This window comes from Peromyscus californicus, unplaced genomic scaffold (genome assembly GCF_007827085.1).
Source record: "Peromyscus californicus insignis strain IS unplaced genomic scaffold, ASM782708v3 Scaffold_9__1_contigs__length_137607984, whole genome shotgun sequence".
Taxonomy (NCBI): Eukaryota; Metazoa; Chordata; class Mammalia; order Rodentia; family Cricetidae; genus Peromyscus; species Peromyscus californicus.
The window spans coordinates 2,232,800-2,251,886 of NW_026294617.1; the positions used below are offsets into that span (position 1 = coordinate 2,232,800).

Consider the following 19,087-nt stretch of genomic DNA (forward strand, 5'->3'; position numbering starts at 1 on the left):
TATGTACACACACACACACATATATTCAAATATTTTGACAACTTGAAAGCAGAACCTTTCACCTAAGAAGGTTGAAAAATATTTTTAAAGACATAGTAGCTGCAAAGCAGAGTTTCAAGTCATATGTCAGAATTAAAAGGAAGGTTGTTTCTTACGCTCCAGGTTTCTGAGAAGCTCAGGAAGGTCAACGCAGTGTTTAAAAATGTTTTCCTTAAAAAGCAAAATACAAGCCCTCTGAACTCCCCCAATCACATTGTGACTTTATTGAGCAGCCGAACCGCTTCAGAAACCGCCTTCACGTGTCACACGCATGCAGAAAGTAGGAGATAAACTCCCGTGGATGCCACACCTCGGTGCATACTTTAGTGAACATTCATTCACTCTATGGCTTTATTTTCGCGCAATGTGAACTGATCCACCAAACCTTCCCAACAGACCCAGAAGACGACAAATCGCACATGTGGGCACACATACTTCAATTACAGCTTTGCGTTAGCACCAAACCCCTCTCGCCATGTGCGCGCCTCCCCGACACGCGGTGCTCGGATCCCATCCGGCAACTCGCTCCCTGCAGATGAAGCACCTTTCCAGGTACGCTTCCGAGCAGGAGTGTTTACACGCAACGGAGTGTGCGGCGCTTTGCACGCGATGTCCATCCCGAGCCGGCGCACCGCTCCAGCACCTGCCCGCTGCCTCCAGGGATTGGGCGGCCGCGGGACAGCCCGGCTGCGGGCTCTGGAACGAAGGCGCCGCGCGCCCAGCCCCCAGCGCCGCCAGCCAGCGAGGGAGGGAGGGTGCAGGGAGAGCAGAGCTGTGAGGAAGCGGAGAGTGGAGCCGCCAGCCAGCCGCCGCCCCCACCGCAGCGCTGCTGCCTCCGTTGGGGCCCCGCCCCTCCGGCGCGCCCCTCCCCCCGGCGCTCCTCCCCTTTCCTCCCCCTCCCCCTCCCAGGCTCAGGCTCCCTGCCCCCTCGCCTCTCCTCCAGGCTCCCTTCCCCCTCCACGTTCTCTTTCTCCACCCCTCCTCCAGGCTCCCCTCCCCCTCCCTTCCTCCTCTAAGCCTCCCTCCTCCCAGGTTCCCCTCCCCCTTCCCCCTCTCCCTCCCTTCCTCCTCCAGGCTCCCCTCCCCCTCCCTTCCTCCTCCCAGGTTCCCCTCCCCCTCCCTTTCCAGGCTCCCCTCCCCCTTCCCCCTCCCCCCTTCCTCCTCCAGGCTCCCCTCCCCCTCCCTTCCTCCTCCCAGGTTCCCCTCCCCCTCCCTTTCCAGGCTCCCCTCCCCCTTCCCCCTCCCCCCTTCCTCCTCCAGGCTCCCCTCCCCCTCCCTTCCTCCTCCAGGTTCCCCTCCCCCTTCCCCCTTCCTCCTCCAAGCTCCCTCCCCCTCCCCTCCTCCCAGCCTCCCCTCCCCCTCCGGGGGGTCCTCCTTACTTCCTCCCCTCCCCCTCCGCGGATCTTCCTCCCCTCCCCCTCCCCGTCCCCTCCCCCTTCGCTCCCTCCTCCCTCCCCGCGCGCCGGGCGCAGGCCGCTCGGGTTTGTTTTGCTGCGCGGCCGCCGCCGCCGCCGCCGCGGGCCCGGAGCTCATTTGTGCCTGGCTGGTCCCTGCGCTCCCCGGTGCCGAGCCGGAGCCGTTGGCCGCTCGCGCGCTTGGCTCTCTCCCTTAGTAACAGCTCCCCTCCTGCCTCGGTGCTGCGCCCTGCCCCCGCGCCCCTCCCCCGCCGGACCCGCCGCCCGGCTGTCAGCGCCCGCACCCCAGGGCGCCTAGGGGTGCCGACGGCGGCCAGGAGGGGAGCGCCGCGCGTCCGGGAGGGGACAGCGTCGCCAAGCAGGTGAGCGCGGGCCGGGGGCGGCGGGCGCTGCGAACTTGGCCTGGGCGCGGGGGAGGGGCGGCGGCGCTCACGTGCTGCCCCCCCTCCCGGGTCGGGGTGGCCGGGCTGCGGGAGGCGCTCGGCTCTGGCGAGCGGGCGTGGGGGCGCAGGCTGGATGCGGGGCCGCGGCCGCCCAAGGCTGGCGTAGCGGGGTAGCGGGCCGGGCTCGGGATGGACGCCGGTCCGCGCTCGGGCACGCAGGGTGCAGTCACCCGGTCGCGCTCCCCTCCGGGCCGCGCCGCGCGGAGACCCCGGGCGGCGGCTGGGACTGCGGGCGGCTGTTGGGGCGCGGGCGGGGGAGGGGCGCGGCCAGGCCTCGCTCGCTCGGGACGCGCGTGTGGGCACCTTGTGTCTGTGGCCTCTCCAGAAGGAGGCCCTGGCCACAGCCTCGGTAAAGTTGGGTCAGAAGTGTATACAGTTGGCAAACTTATTACCAGCTTCCTGGTAAGTTTCAGGGTGGCACACAAGTCATTATCTTCTGACAGTGTAGAGAGGCCAGGTTGTGAGCGTTTGCTGGGTGACTTCCTCTTTGCAACCGATGTCTTTTTTTTTTTTTTTTTGAACAGGGGCAGACTTTCATTTCAGTGTAATATTCCATTTTGAAAGGCAGCTCGAGGCGAGCCGTGCGTGTATTAGAGTGTTTGGTAATTTTGGAAGTTCTCAATTTGGATTAAATTTAGGTTGTGAAAATGGTCTGTTTCGTGTAACATTTGGGTTGGGTGATTTTAAGAAACTTTCTTTGTTGGGTTACTGAACACTGAAAATAATTTGGTGATCACACAGAAGTGTTGGAACGTAGCAAACATGACATTTCCTTAGTTTGGTGTTTCCTTAAAACCTTAGACTTCACAGGACCAGGGGGAAGGGTTTTCCTACTTATGTCATTTGCAGTTAATTAGGGAAGTTTACTGTTGGCTTTCTTGTTTCCCATATAGAAACCTTAGACTGGTCTAAACATGTTAATAAAACATGATGGGTGAAATGATGTGTTAGTTTTAGTTTGAATCTTGAGACTGAATGCTCGTCCATCAGTGTAAAGTAACGTCTTTTTCCTCCCCTTCCCAAATCACTTGGGGGTAGTACAAGGCCCTATCATACTGATTTAACTGAGCTAAAATGACTTTCAGTGAGTATTTGGATGGCCGGTTGAAGGTAGTGAGTGAGTTTTGGGATTCCCTGTGTGATTCATGTTCATTTTTGTTAAATAAGAGCCATGCTTACTGGAGTATTTCAGTAATCCTGACTTCCTGGGACTGTATGTTCTCACCACTTTAATAAGTTTATAGTCTGGGGAAGTAGGGCATCTTTGCACAAAAACATTGTGTATCAGTTGTATTGAATCGTGGGAGTCAATGGCAAGCTTCCCAAATTATCATTGAGAGTTCTAGAAACAGTTGGCATTTACCTATGGGGGAGGGGTGGTAGGATGAAAACGTGCCTGAAAGGAGTTAGGCAGGCTCTATGTGCAGTTAGAGGCTAAGTCGGGGCTTTTTTGCTGCTTTGGAATATTTCAGTCCTAGTTTTGCTGTCCTGCAAGGCATGAAGTCTAATCACAAACATTAAACTCTCAAATCACTTTCCCTTTTTCCTGTAGTTTGAATACAGTCAGATCTCTAGGATTGAGGACAAACATTAACCCGTGGGGGAAGGAAACAGTTTCTGTAAAAAGTTAAGCCACTCATCCTTGCACCTGAACCCACCGTTTGAAGCACACTTCTAACCTGTACATGTTGTTAGCATAAGAGACATTGGTGGTTAATGGAGTTTCTTAATTTGGATGTGTTTTTTTGGCATTATTGGAAAGTGCTCTGCCTCTGAGCTACAGCCCAGCCTTGAGATTATATTTTGTGTTGACTTTTGTTGAACTGTTAAACACTTTAACTTTTTTTTATGTATGCCAAAGAACTCCTTTTGATATTTGGAGTCTATCTTATTAAGGTTTTTGCAGGATTGATTATCATAATACCTGTCTGCCAAGAAAATAAGAAATAAATGCTTCCTGTGAACTGGGAAACTTTCCAGCCAGTGAGCAGAAAGGGTAGCTACTGCTTTATAAACATGGGGTTTCTGATAAAAAGGGGTGTGCCAGATGGACCTTTGGAGCTTCAGCCTGTTGAGTAAATGTGCTGGTTCACTTGTGGTCAGAGGCTGTGTACAAATTGAGTCCCTCACACAGTTTCTCCTAGGATGGAACATTACTGTGGAGATTCACTAAGTTCATTTAGATGGAGTTAGTTGAAGTAATTTGTTACTTATATAAAAAACGAACAGAGAGAAATGCATTGGAATTCAGGGGAGAGATGGCAGAATCCTTGGCGTTGGTGAGGACTGTGTTGTTCTGGTACATGTAAACTGGACTCATTTTCAGAAATACCGTTTACAGTGCACAGCCCTGAAAGTGGTAAGAGGAAGGCCAGGAGCAGCAGACCTTCCTTTCCCTGTGGCTGTGTAGCTGTGAACGGTTCACTTTCCCCGCCAGACTGCCACCAACAGGAACTGTAGAGAGCTGATGCTCAGGAGGTTTCACTGCTTACTGCCTTTGGCATCCTAAGAGTACAATTGATTGCCCTTTTACCAGAGAGCTAGGGGACAAGGACTCTGAGCCACCTCCAGGAGGTGTGAAGTGCAGCTGTCGTTTAGACTAATCCCTTGTGGTGAGTGTTGTATTGGCTTTCTCTGTGGGTGATGAGGTGGAGAAGTGCTCAGAAGGTAATTCTGATTAGTCCTTGACAAGGGACTCCACCCTGGTCTTTCTGACCCCTTTTCCATGCGCTTTCTAGATGACCATTTAGGACACATTTCCCTGATGCTTTGCCAGGCTTGGATTTCCGATTTCCTGACAGACCTTGTAATTGGGACTGTAGCTCTGCGATACCTCTGTCAGGGGATGCCATGGTGGATGGCTAGTCCAGGAGTTCTGCCACCGTGCTTGAGTCCTGCAGCTTCTGTTGAATATTAATGGTAGCCTCTCCAAATACTGGTGGCAGAAAGAAAGTTAAGAATGGAGAGCAAAGAAGAGTGTGGCCAACTGTCTTCAGAAGTGTGTGCTTCTGAAAACTTGTGAAAGAAAGGCCTTACCGTGTTGTGTTGTAGTGCAGTGGTTTGAGCAAAGATCCTCTTGGTTCTCTGTCCCTTAAAGGTCATGACCTTGAGGGTAGACTAGAGCTGCCACTTAAGTCTCCTCTCTTGTGTCACAGTTGAGACAATGGAGTTGGTGTATGTGTAGTGTTTAGAACAGTGTTTGTTTGACTTGCCAAGCATTGCCTGAACGTCCTGCCGTGCCTTTGGTTTCGTGAGGTGGTTTCTTTGTGTTATGTTTTCCTTTTGTTGCTGCTGTGGGGGCATAAATATCACATGAAGCTCTCAGTAGGTCAGTTTCCTGCGTTTGTGGGCAACATTCTTGAAATAAACATAGCATAATTTATTTTTTCTCAAAGTTGTGATTGAGGCTTGCTCATGAAGAATTAGACTGCGTTGTCAACGCTTCCTTGATTGGTGTGGTTATAGGGGGGTGGGTTTTCCCATACCTCGGGTGCTGTTTCTTCTGACACTTGGTCTTAGGCTTCAAGTCTGTGTTCCACTGGAAACATTTTCAAGTGTTTAAATAAAAAGGAATTGTTGAAGCCAAGTCTGGCAGAACTTGTGGTCTGTCTTAGAGGTGGCTGTATTGGGTCTGCACTCCCTGTTTTCGGCTGTCAGGACAGCTTTCCTTAGGAACCTTGCGCAGGTCTCAGTCCCATAATTTTTTTTTTCCATTTTACCACTCTCAGCAGCACTAGTGCTGTGTGTCACGTGTCTGTCTGTCAGGACTAGACTGGTGCTTTGACAAGTCCTTGTGACAATTTGAGCAGCTGGTACCCTAAATTTAACTGAGGAACAGAGGCTCAGGTAGTGAGGGGCAGGAGCAGTGGCTTGGGCACAGTGTGTGTGGCTCTGATTGTCTTCTGGCAGCGAGTCCACAGGAAGTCCATGAATGTGGTGGGAGTTTTAGGTTTGATCTTTGCATTAATATTCCTGTTTTTTTCTGAACAGGTTTCTTCTCATCTAATGTAACTATTGACAGTGTCATTTCTACTGGTTTTAATCACTTAGGTCCCCCCTGGAAAACCCCAAATAGTTGCCTCTTGCCAACTGGACTGAGTTCATGGCCTTCAGCCTGGCTTTTAGGGCTCTTTTCTACCTATTCCAGTTTCCATGCCCTCTTCCAGGTGGACCCTTGCCGGCCTCTCAGATCCTGTAGCTGCCATGTCTATTACTGCCTGGGTTTTACTCTGCCTTCCTTCCCTTGGTTGTTTTTTTTGTCTAGTTTCAGCCCCACACTTTGAGAAGCCTCTTTTACAGTTCTGACATGTTCTTCTCTGATTCCCTCTCACTTTGCTTGTGGGGGTAGGCCCTGTTGTGCCATTGTGAGGGGTTCCTCCTCCTGCCCCGGGTTGTTTGTTAAGTCCTCTATTAAAGGGAACAGTGCGTCCTCCCTGTTGCATTGATGGGCTAGAGTCGTCTTTCTGACTTTAATGCTGGAGTGGACAAGGGAGAAAACTTGGTGAAAATGTTTGTCCTTTTCGCTGGGATACTAGCTGCAGCATTAAGGGAGAATGTGACTTTATTTATCAAACGTTAGGAGTTGTGTTACCCTCTCCTTTTCATCCAGTTGTACACAGTGACTGTTTCTTACCTGAAATGCCTGGGACCCAGAGGTGTTTTGAGTTTTTTCCTTCAGATTTTAGCATGTAAGCAAGGGATCTTGGGGATGGGATCCAAGTATGAATGTGACGGTCATTTTGTTTCATGTGCACCTTGTGCCATAGCCTAAAGTGGTTTCATATTTAGTGTTGTCTGCTTTTTCTGGTGTCTTGTTACCTGATGTCTGGGTGGAGTTTTGTGTTTGGTGCTTAAGAATTTTTGGATTTTTGGAGCATTTTGGACTTTTGGTTTTCTAATTAGGGATGTTCAACCTGTGTGTTTGCCAGGTATGATGCTTATGATTTCGGAATTGGTGTGTGTTGAGACAGGATCTCATGTAGCCCAGCCTTCCTTTGCACTGAGTATAGCTGAGGCTGTTCTGAATCTGATCATTTGTCTATTTCAGTGCTGCTGTTCAAGGTGTGCTACTCCTGTTGTTGGTCCCTTAAAAGTGGAAAGGACTTTGCTTTCTAGATAGATGTTCCTTGTGTTTATTTCTTTTCTAATTTTTCCCTGTCTCCCCCCACTCCCCACCCTCCAACCCCCAGATAGGGTTTCTCTGGGTATCCTTGGCTGCTCTGTAGACCAGGCTGGCCTGAAACACATAGAGATCCAATTGGCTCTGTGTCCAGAGTGCTGGGATTAAAGGGGTATGCCACCACCTCCTGGCTTGCTTTGCTTGTTTTTGGAAAGGGTCTCACTGTTCACGTGTCCTAGTATGGCCAGGGACTTGAAGCAGCCCTGCCCCTGCTTCCTGGGTGTCACTACGACAGTCCATTGAACCTAATATTTTTCTCTTGGTCTTTTATAAATAAAATTGTGTTTTTGGCCTTTCTTTGGTTATAACATTCTGATGAACACTGGAACTTGATTTGAGCCATCACTTTTAACATATTAACATTTAGCATAGGTTTGTGTATTCAGTGTAAGTAAGTGGGTTTAATGTACCAGAAGAACGTTGTCTTAGCCATCTCTTCTCCGAAGGTTTTTATGGCAAGATAATGCTGTATTCATTCTAACCCACCAGGGTAATTGATTTTAAGGCAACTAATTTGATGTTATGTCCTTCCAAAATGTTTAATTTAGAGTTTAAAAATGTGTGCTTTCCAGCATAATACTGAGTTGAACAAAATGAGTTAAATGCTGCTTTGAAACTGTAGCTCAGAATGAACACAAGGCATGCCCTAGAGTCCAGAGTGCTCAGGTGAAGGAAGGAACTGCAAAGATCCGGTTTAAGGAGCACAGGAGGAAGAATGGGTGCTGGGTGGGCATCAGCCAGTGGAGCTGTGGAGTCTGCCTCTAGTGTGTAGCCTCTTCCTCCCTGTGTTCCCCAGAGGAGGTAGAATTTAAAAACCAGAAGAGAACTTGGTGATGAACTCAGAGATGATCATTCCAGCATCTTAGTAGAGTGTTTCTTTGATTTTTCTTCCTGTGGTTTAGAGACATGACAGTGCTCTGTAGTGCTGTTTGACCTTGAACTCCTGACCCTGCAGCCTTGGCCTCCCAACCACTTGGGTTGCAGATGTTTCCACCAGGTCTGGCTTCAGTAATTATGTGAAATTATACTCTGGGTTTTTAGATTTGTCCACCCTCCTCCCACATACCCAGGGTCTCATGTAACCCAGGCTGACTTTGAACTCCGATCCTCCTGTCTGTCTCCCAAATAATGGGATTGTAGGATGTGACCCTATGCCTGGCTCTTTCTCTGTATTTTAAGAAAGGATGTTCGAAATTTTTAACTAGTATAGTAATTTTACTTTTTAGGAACTAGATGTTAATCTTTGTGATTATTTTTCCTTCCTCTCCTCCCCTCCCCTCCCCTCCCCTCCCCTTTCCCCTCCCCCTCCTTCCCTTTTCTTTTTTTGAGTTAGAGTTCTGTGTAGTCCCAGGACAGCCTCCATCTGGATGTCTAGCTGAGGATAATATTGGACGTCTGAGTTGCCACCACCTCCTGAGTGCGAGGATTGCGGAAGGGTACCAGTGCTCTGTCTATGCAGTGCTGTGGTGGACCCCAGGGCCTCATGCTGGCTAGACTAGCTTTGGGCTCTCTCTTTTTTTTGCTCTGGGGTCAAAGGTATTCGTGGTTTCCTCCTTTTCCTCAGTGTTCTAGGAGGTGGAGTGTTGTGAAGAGGTAGTCAGGGAGGTGGGAGGTCTGTGTGTCTGCTTGAACGGTGGCAGCATTTTAACATGGATTTGGTGCTAAGCCAACAAATTTATTTCGAGTTTTATTAGAACTGTTACTATTTTTTACGTTTATGGTGTGTGTACTTCCACAGCTGCTGCTTGTCTGTGGAGGTCGACTTCTGGGAGTCAGTGGAGTTAGTTCTCTCCTTCTACCCTGGTGCTTCTGGGTGTTGTATTCAGATCTTCAGGATTGGTGGCAAGTGCCTGTTTGCCCATGAGGTATCTTGCCAGTTCTTTAATTTTTTTTTTTTTTTTTTTGTAGTGCTGGTAATTGAACTCAATGGATGATTAACACCCCTCCCTCCAAAAAACCAAAAAGAACCAAACCCCAAAACAAAAATCCAAAGACCTGTGCTTACAGAGTAGAAAACATTTATTTTCTGTAAATTTATATCAAGGTAATGAAGTGATATGCTACCTAAGGTTTTCTCACTCATTCACCTCATAATTGAGTTAGTATACTCAGTTTGTTACTTCTGTGTTGAAATGTGAAGTCTTTCAATTAAAAATATTAAACGTTGATTACATTTGTTTTGTGTGTGAATGGTGAGTGTGTGAGGGTGAGTGGGTGTGGTATACCGTGGAGGTCAGAGAACAACTTGCCTAGTTTTGTCCTTCTACCATGTGGGTTCTAGTGATCAGTCTGAGCCATTTGCCAGCTCCAAGTCTGTTACTTATTTTACTTTTTATTTTTTGAGACAGTCTCATGTTAGCCCAGCTGGTCTTGTTATATAGCTAAGGATGGTCTTGAAGTGTTGGATCTTCTGCCTTTTAAATGCTGGGATTATAGGCATGTATCACCATGCCCAGCTCAGACTTTTGTAAAATTATACTTTATCTAAATGGATATTTAGTTATTGGAGGTGGAGCACATGCCATGATGCACATTGTGTGGAGGTCCTGGGCATCGAATTTAGATCTTAAGACTTGGTAGTGTACCTGCTGAGCCATCCTACTGTTGCAGGATCTTAATGGCTCCCTCAGGGGAGGGGGTGAGGAGGAGTGGCGTTAACAACACAGACACTGGGAGTCAATTGAAGGCCAGCAGCAACCCATTTATTGAATAAAGGGGAAGGCCTTATACACCCTCCTCCCAGCACCCAAGCTGTGTCCTGATCCCGTGACATTGCGTGGTTGCCCCTCATTGGCTAGGCACAATCAGAAACTCTGATGGCGCCTGTTGCTAGGCCCTCAGGCAGATTCCAGGTTGGCTCATAAGGAAGTACATTATATGCATGCCTTGGCAACTGGTTTGAGCCAATTTCCTCGACCCTATGGGCCTGTCCTACTACATCTTACCAGCCCTCAGTTAAACATTTTTTAATCTTTTAGGCTGGGTGTGGTGGCATACCTTCAATTCCAGCAAGGAAGCAGAGCATGTGGATCTGTTAAGTTCAAAGCCAGCCTGGTATACAAAGCTCAAAAGTAAAAATAAAAAGAAGAATAAAAGAAGTTTTAATCGTTTAATTTGGATAATTCGAAGAGCAAAGAGCCAGGCATGAGACCTCATGCCTACAATTCCCAAACTCAGGAGGCTTAGACAGGAGAATTGCCAGTTGAGGGCATTCCTGAGGTGTATACTGAGTCCTTACCTCAAAACAAGCAACCTTTTAAGGAGACAGATCTGCTATTTTCTTCCTCCTTTCCCCCTGTTCAGAAAGAGCCAGATCCATTTATTCCTCAGATTCATTGACAAAATTAGAGTTGTTATATGATGAAATGTGTTGGAATTTTGTTGTTGTTGGGTTTTGTTTTGTTTTCTTGTTTTTGAGACAGTCTTACTATATACAGCTCTGGCTAGCCTAGAATTTGTTTTGTTGACCAGACTGGCCTTGAACTCTGTTTCATAGATGCTGAGATTCAAGGCCTGTGCTACCACACCACGTGTTGGTATTTGTTGTAGCTGAGTCATCAGGCCATTGATGAATCTCTGAATTTTGAGTCCTGTTTAAAGCTGATAATTAGAAATAAAAAGTTGTAGTTGTTTCAGAAAGACCTCAGTAATCTCACTTCAAAGGCACTCCTTTGTCAGGGGCTTGGGAATCAGGTGAAAGCAGGTTCTCCGAGGCTTTTTTAGTTGACTTGAGTGATTATGGTAAGCTGGTTTGCAGGATTACGTTGCTGCGTGGATTCTGCGTGGATCTTGCTTTGACATGAAAATTGTGTTGACTCCATGGAAACATTAGATTTCTATTCTGATTTTGGTTACAATGGCTGTCACTTACAGTTGTGTCACTTGTACTTATCCACAGCAATTTAGATTACTGATGCAGGGGCTTGCCTTGTAGTTATTGTGACCTCATTTTCAGCTTCAGCTGGAGCAAGTTGAATTCTCTGTTTTCATGCCAAAGTCTACTGAACTGATGAGATGTCAGTCTTCTGACGTGGTGCCTCCTGCAGTAGCTGGAGACCGGACTGGGTCTGTGCACTGGCAGCAGACTTTCTCTAGCTGCCACTGTGTGAAGAGCTGGCTCCAGGCGCTGCGGACTTGAGTCCTGTCACTCCTATCTATCTTGTGGATGGTTTTGTGAGATCACGTGACTATTACAGTTGGTTTCCACATCTGGAAGTGGAAATAAAGGGTAGTTCTTTGCTGATGGATTGCTTCTGAGGACTGAAATGAGAATGCATGTAAAGTAGGCAGTATGGGGCCTGGCAAAGAGGAGTTCCTCCGTTCATGCTGGTGGCTGCCTGCTGGCCTTTAGAAAGTTAAAAAAATTTTTTTTTTTTTTAAGAATTATGTGTTTGTGTGCTGAGTGTAGGGTTGTACATGTGAACATAGTGTCTTCTGAGGCCAGGGAATGGTGTTGGGTGCCTTGGAGCTCTAGTCACATGGATGTGAGCCATCTGATGTGAGTGCTGAAAGTTGAACTCCAGTCCTCATCAAACCATCCCTCCAGCCTGCTGGCCTCTGGGAATCAGCAGAAGCTATAGATGCATTGATGAGAAGGCATTTGGTGATTGTTAATTCTTGTTTATGGCTCACTTTAGAATAGATTGGCCAGTGTAGAGTTTTGCTGTGTTTGAAATATGTAGACTTTTTTTGCTGATTTATTTATTTATTTATCTATTTATTTATTTTGAAACAGGTTCTCATGTGGCTCATATTGGCCTGTATATTGTTGTGTGGTGGAGGTTGACCTTGAACATTTGAAATTCCTTCCCAAATTTTGAGATTATAGAATGTGATCCCCAAGTCTGTTGCCTTATATTGAGTTTGGTAACACTGATGTTTTAGGAAGAAGGTTGCTACCTTAGGAGGTAAGCTGCACTGCTTTCTCCAGTCATTTCCAGGGCACATGTTAATTTCATGAAAACTAGTATGATAGATGATCATTGAAAAAAACCTGGACTAAACAACATGGTCTTCTGTGTGTGCAGAAGTAACTGAAGTGAGGAAGCATGCAGGGGCTGGACAGGGGTTGCAGTCATTTTCTGTATGTTCCTGTTTCTTTAGAAGACATTCTCCTCCTCTCCGTCGTGTGTGTGTGTGTGTGTGTGTGTGTGTGTGTGTGTGTGTGTGTGTGTGTGTGTACCAGAGAGAGAGAGTGCTGCTGAGTGCATTTTAAGGTCATTTAACCTCGTGGAGTTGGTCCCTTCGTTTTACATGATTTCAGGGATGGAGTTAGATACCTGGCAAGCACCTTTACCTATTGAGCTATCTTGCCAGCCCTCGTTTCTCTTTAAAAATTGTTTGCCTGAGTCAGGTCTTACTCTTTAGCCCAGGTTGGTCTTGAAATCAAGGCAGTCTTCCCAGGCATTGGGACTACAGATATGGTCACCATGCCTGGCTTTTGTTTTCATTTAAAACAGTTCTTTATTTTATTTTATCTTTTTAAATAAAATGTTCTTGCCATGGGTCTTGCTCTGTAGCCATGGATGGGCTAGAACTAGGTAGCCCAGGCTGTGGTCTCAAACTCTTGATCCTCTTGCTTCGGTCTCCTCAGGTGCTGGGGTTACAGGCGTGTGCTATCATGCCTTGCCTAAAAACATTGTTTAAACTGACTGGGGAGATGGTGCAGTCAGGAGAATGTTTGCCGTGCAAGCGTGAGTGGTCCGAGTTTGGGTCTCACACTCATATAAAAGCTGGGTGTGGTGGCCCGTGCCTGAATCCCAGTATTGAGTCTACTGGGCAAGCCAGCCTGGCCTTCTCCTCCCCGAGGTGGGTAGCGAGTAGTCAGGGAGATGCCCAGTACTGACCTGTCCCCACATGCATGTGCTCGCCTGTGCACATACAGGGCGTTTATCCCCCTCCCCCAGGAAAAAACCTCTTCCCCCCTTTGAAGTTTATTTTATTTTATCATAGTATTTTACATTGTATTTTGACTGCATCTCCCTCCCCATTTCTCCACCTAACACCTTCTGGATCTAGCCCTTTTAGCTCCCCTCCCAACTTCATGTTCTCCTTTTTTTTATTGTTAATTTTTCTTTTTTTTTTTTTTTAAACTCTACCCAGTCCAATTTCTGCTGCCCATGTGCACATTGTTATGATGTCATCCACTGGAACATGATTGACTTACCCTTAAATAAAATACACACACTCTCTCTGTCTGTCTCTCTCTGTCTCTCTCCCTCTCCCTCTCCCTCTCTCTCTCCCAGAAGCCATCTACTGTCATTATCAACTTGGGTAGGGCTGAGGCCTAATGAGCTCCTCTCCCTTTTATACTGGAATAATGACTGGCATTGATAATTATATAGGCAACCACAGCTGCTGAGAATTTATGAGGGCATCGGTCCTGTCATGTTTAGAAGATACTGTTTAGCTTAGTCCTCCTGAATCTCTGATTCTTTTTTTTTTTTGGTTTTTCGAGACAGGGTTTCCCTGTGTAGCTTTGCGCCTTTCCTGGAACTCACTTGGTAGCCCAGGCTGGCCTCGAACTCACAGAGATCCGCCTGGCTCTGCCTCCCAAGTGCTGGGATTAAAGGCGTGCGCCACCACCGCCTGGCTTGAATCTCTGATTCGTAAAGTCTTTCCCTACCCACTCTTCTTTGATATTCCCTGAACCTTGGGAACTCTGGTGTGGCTGAGCACACCACAGACCCTCTGTATTTTGACTACTTGTGCATTAACTGTCTTCCACTGCCCAGAGAAGCTCGTCTGACGAGAACTGAGAGCTGCACTAACATGGGTACAGATAGGTGTGTCTAGAGGTGATTTAATGTTATGTCCAGTTAGCAACATATTAGTAAGTAATAATCACCCCTGGGGTTTAGAACTCTGAAGTCATGGGTTCTTGGCCAAACTTAGAGTGCCTGGCAAAAGTTTCTCCCCATGGAACTGGCCTTGATTCCAATAAAAAGTGGGGGAAGAAATAAAAAAGGGGAAAAGAAAAGAAAGAAAGCCGTTGGCTACCCCATAACGTAGTGTGTCACTATTATTAGACCTATGGGCCTGTCTTCACCAGGCTAGTTATTACTCTAGCTCACAGAGTTCACAACTGGGTGAGATGCTGATGACTTTTCTTCTCTGGCAGCCTTTATAGCAACTTGCAATACTATGAAAGTGAGCAAGCAGGGAGAATTTCTCCATGTCCTGTGACCATTCTTTATAAAACTATAAATTGTTTGTAATAGTTAATAATTATTTTATTATGAATTCAATGAACTTGGGAACTGTGCATTTAAAGTAATATATAAGTATAATTTTCTATTTATCAGTTTAGAATCAGTATTCAGAATGAGAAATTGATATTCTGCATGATAGAATGTAGACAAATCATGATCACATTTATTTTGCCATGTCCTTGACTTTCTTTTGTCTCCCAGGTTAGCCCTGAACTCCTGATCTTCCTACCTCAGTCTCCTGAGTGCTGGCATTATAGGTGAGCCACCATGCCTGGCTTTCTCTGAAAATCCTATCGGTGAGAGAAATGACTCCACAACGTTGTCTTCTGACCTGCACGTGTGCACTCTTGTACCCACATGCATATGTGACATCACATATATACACAAATAATATAATAAAAATGTATGTGTACACGGTGGAACTTAATGGCTGTGGTTTGAAGCTGTGTGAGGATTTAGTTGTCAGTGTGGATAGTGCGAAGAAAGCTGCTGAGTGAGTTTGGAACAAAGAAAAATTGGAAAAATTTAATTTACCAACTTCTTTTCCTTTATTTGCAAAATAGCTCCCATTTCTGATAGGTTTAAGTAGAGTGGACAATTGAGGACAAGCTCAAAAGAGGTCCAGGGTGTGGGAAATCGGGAAAAAGTCCTGTGACTGTAACGAGACAGCTGCTCCGGCTTTTGCATCCTCCCGGCCTCTCCTCTTGTTTTGCCTGAGTAGCAACAGCAGAGATCATGAACTTGGAGATTACTGGCATCTTTTCAGGGTCTCACTCTCCCCCCTTTCATGTTTGAGAGCGAGCCCCACAGTGTAGTTCTGGCTGGCCTGGGAATTGATATGTAAGAATAGCCTGGCCTCATACTTGCAGTTGTGTCCCTGCCCAGCCTCTGCCTCCTGATGCTGGGATTACCCCAGCCTCTGCCTCCTGATGCTGGGATTAATTACCCCAGCCTCTGCCTCCTGATGCTGGGATTAATTACCCCAGCCTCTGCCTCCTGATGCTGGGATTAATTACCCCAGCCGCTGCCTCCGGATGCTGGCATTACCCCAGCAGCAAATAATTCTTTAATTCTTTTAGATTTTTATTTTTCTACTTGAAGTTGAATATTTTTCTCATGAGAAGTTAGCCACTAAAATATTTATTAGTGTTTTAATTTGGATTGTTAATTTTGGTAATGTTTTGTTTTAAAGTTGTATGGGTTTTGAATGTCCTGTTTTCCCCTTATAAATCCCTGTTGTCTTCAGCATTGGACTTTGCATAAATTTTCCACCAGTCTGTGTTGTTTTTATAATGTATAGTAGAAAACACCTTTATGTGCTTTTGACTGGCACTGTGCAGTTGTCCAATGAGGTCAGCTACCTTCCCTTTCTATTTCCTCAAAGGGCCACATCTGTAATCTCAACAAGGCAGAGTCAGGAGGAGGATTGCAACTAGTAGCCAGCCTGGTCTACATAGTGAGTCCTGGATAGCCAGGGCTACATAGTGAAATTTGGTCTCCAAAAGCCAACCATCAAACAAAAAGGCTGAGAATGGTGGTTCACACCTGTAATCCTAACACTTTGGAGGGGGAAGCAGGAGGGTCAAGGAGTTGAAGGCTAGTCTTGGCTACAGAGCAAGTTCAGGTCAGCCTGGGCCACATGAAACTGTGGCTCAAAACAAAAACAATGTTAATACATAGATCCCAAAGTGGGGCAGTTATTATTTAGTATGTGAGTACCGCCTTCCCCTCTGGCACTGCCTGGTCAGCCCAGCAGCTCCATACCCTGGTGTACTTGTTCCTACCTCATCTTAGCTGCTTTGTTCTTATTCTCAGGCTCAGCCTTGAGATTGCCATGTACATTGAAGTGACGCCCACCCCATGTGACCCCTGTGGCCCCTCATTTCTGTTACCATTTTACCTTGAAAAATCCTTCCTCCATTGATTCCCTCATCCCCTTTCTGCATAATTTAAACTTGATGAGAATAGGGATGTGTAAACGGGAGCTTTTCTGTCCTGCCCTGTCCCACAGCCATTTGTAAATAATCACTCAGAGGCTTAATATTAACTACAAACTGGCCTGTTGCTCAGGCTTTTTACTAACTAGCTTTTACAACTTAAATTAACTTATTTGTAGCTAGAGTTTTCTCTCCAGGTCCTGCCAACCCCCAGCAGTCCTGTAACCCACTTATAAAATAAACATACAGACACTTATATTATTTAAACTGCTCTGCCATTAGCTCAGGCCTACCATTGTCTAGCTCTTACTCTTATACTCAGCCCATTTCTGTTAATCTATATGTCGCCACATGTTCCGTGGCTTTACCTGCTGCCTTTACATAATGCTTCCTGGACGGCAGGCTGGTGTCTCCTCCTGCCTTCCTGTTTTCTCAATTCTCCTCTCTGCTAGTCCCACCTATACTTCCTGCCTGGCTACTGGCCAATCAGTGTTTTATTTATCAATCAATCATCCACAGCACCTATTTCTATTAATCTGTATTTTGTCGTGTGACCATGTGTTACCAGTCTGCTGGCATCTTGCTCCTTGGGTGACTGGATGGTGTCTGTGCCTGACTCCTCCCTTCTTCTCCCTGTATCTCTGCTTGGATTTTTCACTCGTGGCTCTTACCCTGCTTTGCCATAGGTAAAAGCGGCTTTATTTATTAATCAATGGGAACAACACATATTCACAGTGTACAGAAAGACATCCCACATCAGGGATGGGTTCTGTCTTCCCTGTGACTCTCCCCAGTACCTGGAACAGGATCTGCAGGTGTTTAGTTAGTAGGGATAATTGATAAACTGATAATAAAATATTTGTGCTAAGATATTAGATTTTAATAAGATACATTTCATTTTTCTCAGTAATAGGAGGTGGGCTAAATATCACCAGTTATATTGAAGTGAGTTGAGGAAATTTTGTAGTTTACTTTTAGCTACACTTAGCTGTGATGTGGTGGTGTTTAACTCTGATGTACTTCCTAAAGTTGACAGTGAGTCAGAATCAGATGAGTTGTGCTGTAGCTTTTGGTTTTATTCAAAAAGGAGCCTCATTGGCATGTGGAATATAGAACTCTGACTGAAGGACTCCCCTGGGAGAAGAGCACCAGGCCAGCTGGGCTGTCCGAACAACCAAACCAGGCCTGTCTGAGCACCGGGAATGTTTTGACCACAGCAGCCTTTCTAGTAGTCTTGCCCTTCACCCACTGGAAGTGTGAGAGTGTCTGAATTTGACTTTTTCACTTTACCTGGAACACCCCTGCAGACTCTGAGCAGTATAGCTGAGGAGGGCACATGGTTGTATCAGAATTGATTGCTTCCAGGTGCTGCACCAGGAGATGAGTGTGGGGACTGAAGTAGTAGGTAGCCATTTATAGAAGGAAGGCTGGGCCTTAGTCTACTCTGGATGTCACTTAAGATTGTTATTTATGGTACGTAAAATGAATAGAAAAATCTCTTAAAAAAACAGTAACAAGTGAGGCTGCAGAGAAACTCAAACCTCTAAAAAAAAAAGATTGTTATTTATTCAGAAGTGACATGTGTCTCTTCCCCTCTGCCACCCAGCTTTTCCAGATGAGCCTGTTTTTAAAATGGGAACCAAGGGTACTCTTGATAGTAGCTGTACTTTTCTTCAGTCCGTGTAGGCAGTGTGGTGCTGACAGCGCCTGTCCTCAGAAGGAGCTCCACAGTGGGCACCTAGTGGTATTGAAGGCACTTAGGGGAGGCCAGCGAGTTCTTTATACAGATATTGGGGACATTGTGATTTCTGCAGAAATAAATCTAATGAAGATCTATTCTATCTGTTTTACACTATGTGTACGTATGGATTTCTGTGTGTGGGACACATGAGTGCGGGTGTTCATGGAGACCAGAGTCCTTGGAGCCTCTTCTGGAACAGGAGTTAAGTCACCTGATATGGGTGCTGGGAACCATACTTGGATTTTCTTTTCTTTTTCTTTTTATTGTTTTTGGTTTTTTTGAGACAGTTTCCCCGTGCAGCTCTGGCTGTCTGGAACTCACTCTGTAGACAAGCTGGCCTCAAGCTTTGAGATCCGCCAGTCTTTGCTTCCTGAGTGGTGGGATTAAAGGCATGTGCCACCACCTCCTGGCTGTTCTTTTGTGTTTTTCTTTAGTTGAGGTTTCACTCTGTACCCCATGGTGTCCTGCACCTCACTCTAGCTCAAGATAATCTCAAACTCAGGGTGATCCTCTTGCCGCCCTCACCTGACTGCTGGGGATTCTCAAGGTGAGCCGCCTGCCTCCTCTGGGCGCCTCTTTTGAATTCCATTTGCTTCATCTTTAACACCCTGGACTGGGAGTTGTTCTCTCCATCTCGTTACTTCCAGTCCTTTAACTACATGTATGACCAAACATGTTGGTGAGATTACTTGGAAGATGTGCTGTACTGATGCATTTCTCGGATACTTGGCTTAGAATTAGCCTCAAAGAAAAACTCATAGCTAGCTGAAGAGAAACTCGTATTAGTTAATTTCACGAGCAGTTTAGAGACATTAGTCATATCCTCTTAAACTGTAGAGACTACTAAACGAAATACCGACCAACCAAACATGTTTGAGAATGATTTTTTCCTCTAATGCATGTTGGCAGGGCGGTTTTGAAAATCAAACCACTGTTTAAGCATTAAGGTTTCACCTTGCTCTGTGTACACATTTTAGAAGCATTGTATTAAAATATATTAAATAATTTGAGAAAATCCTCTGCATTTGTAATTTTTAAAGTAAAATCACTTTATTGTAGGTGTTTGTAATCTTTTAAAAACTGAAAGTTTCAGGAGATGGCCCTTTTAACTAATTGATAGTC

At 46.2% G+C, this 19,087-nt stretch overlaps 1 protein-coding gene across 9 annotated transcripts in view; it reads left to right on the forward strand.

The window, feature by feature from the left end:
• Window positions 1-1,531: 1,531 nt before the first annotated feature.
• Tbl1xr1 (TBL1X/Y related 1) overlaps window positions 1,532-19,087 on the forward strand; it is a 139,977-nt gene continuing 122,421 nt past the window's right edge. For 4 of the 9 annotated variants that reach the window (XM_052732117.1, XM_052732115.1, XM_052732113.1 and 1 more), the window contains exon 1: window positions 1,535-1,816. The gene's annotated coding sequence lies outside the window, so the exon portion shown is untranslated. Of the gene's footprint in view, window positions 1,817-2,166; window positions 2,300-14,488; window positions 14,545-19,087 lie in introns of those variants that run through there. The other 5 variants (XM_052732119.1, XM_052732116.1, XM_052732118.1 and 2 more) reach the window with 3 other exon arrangements.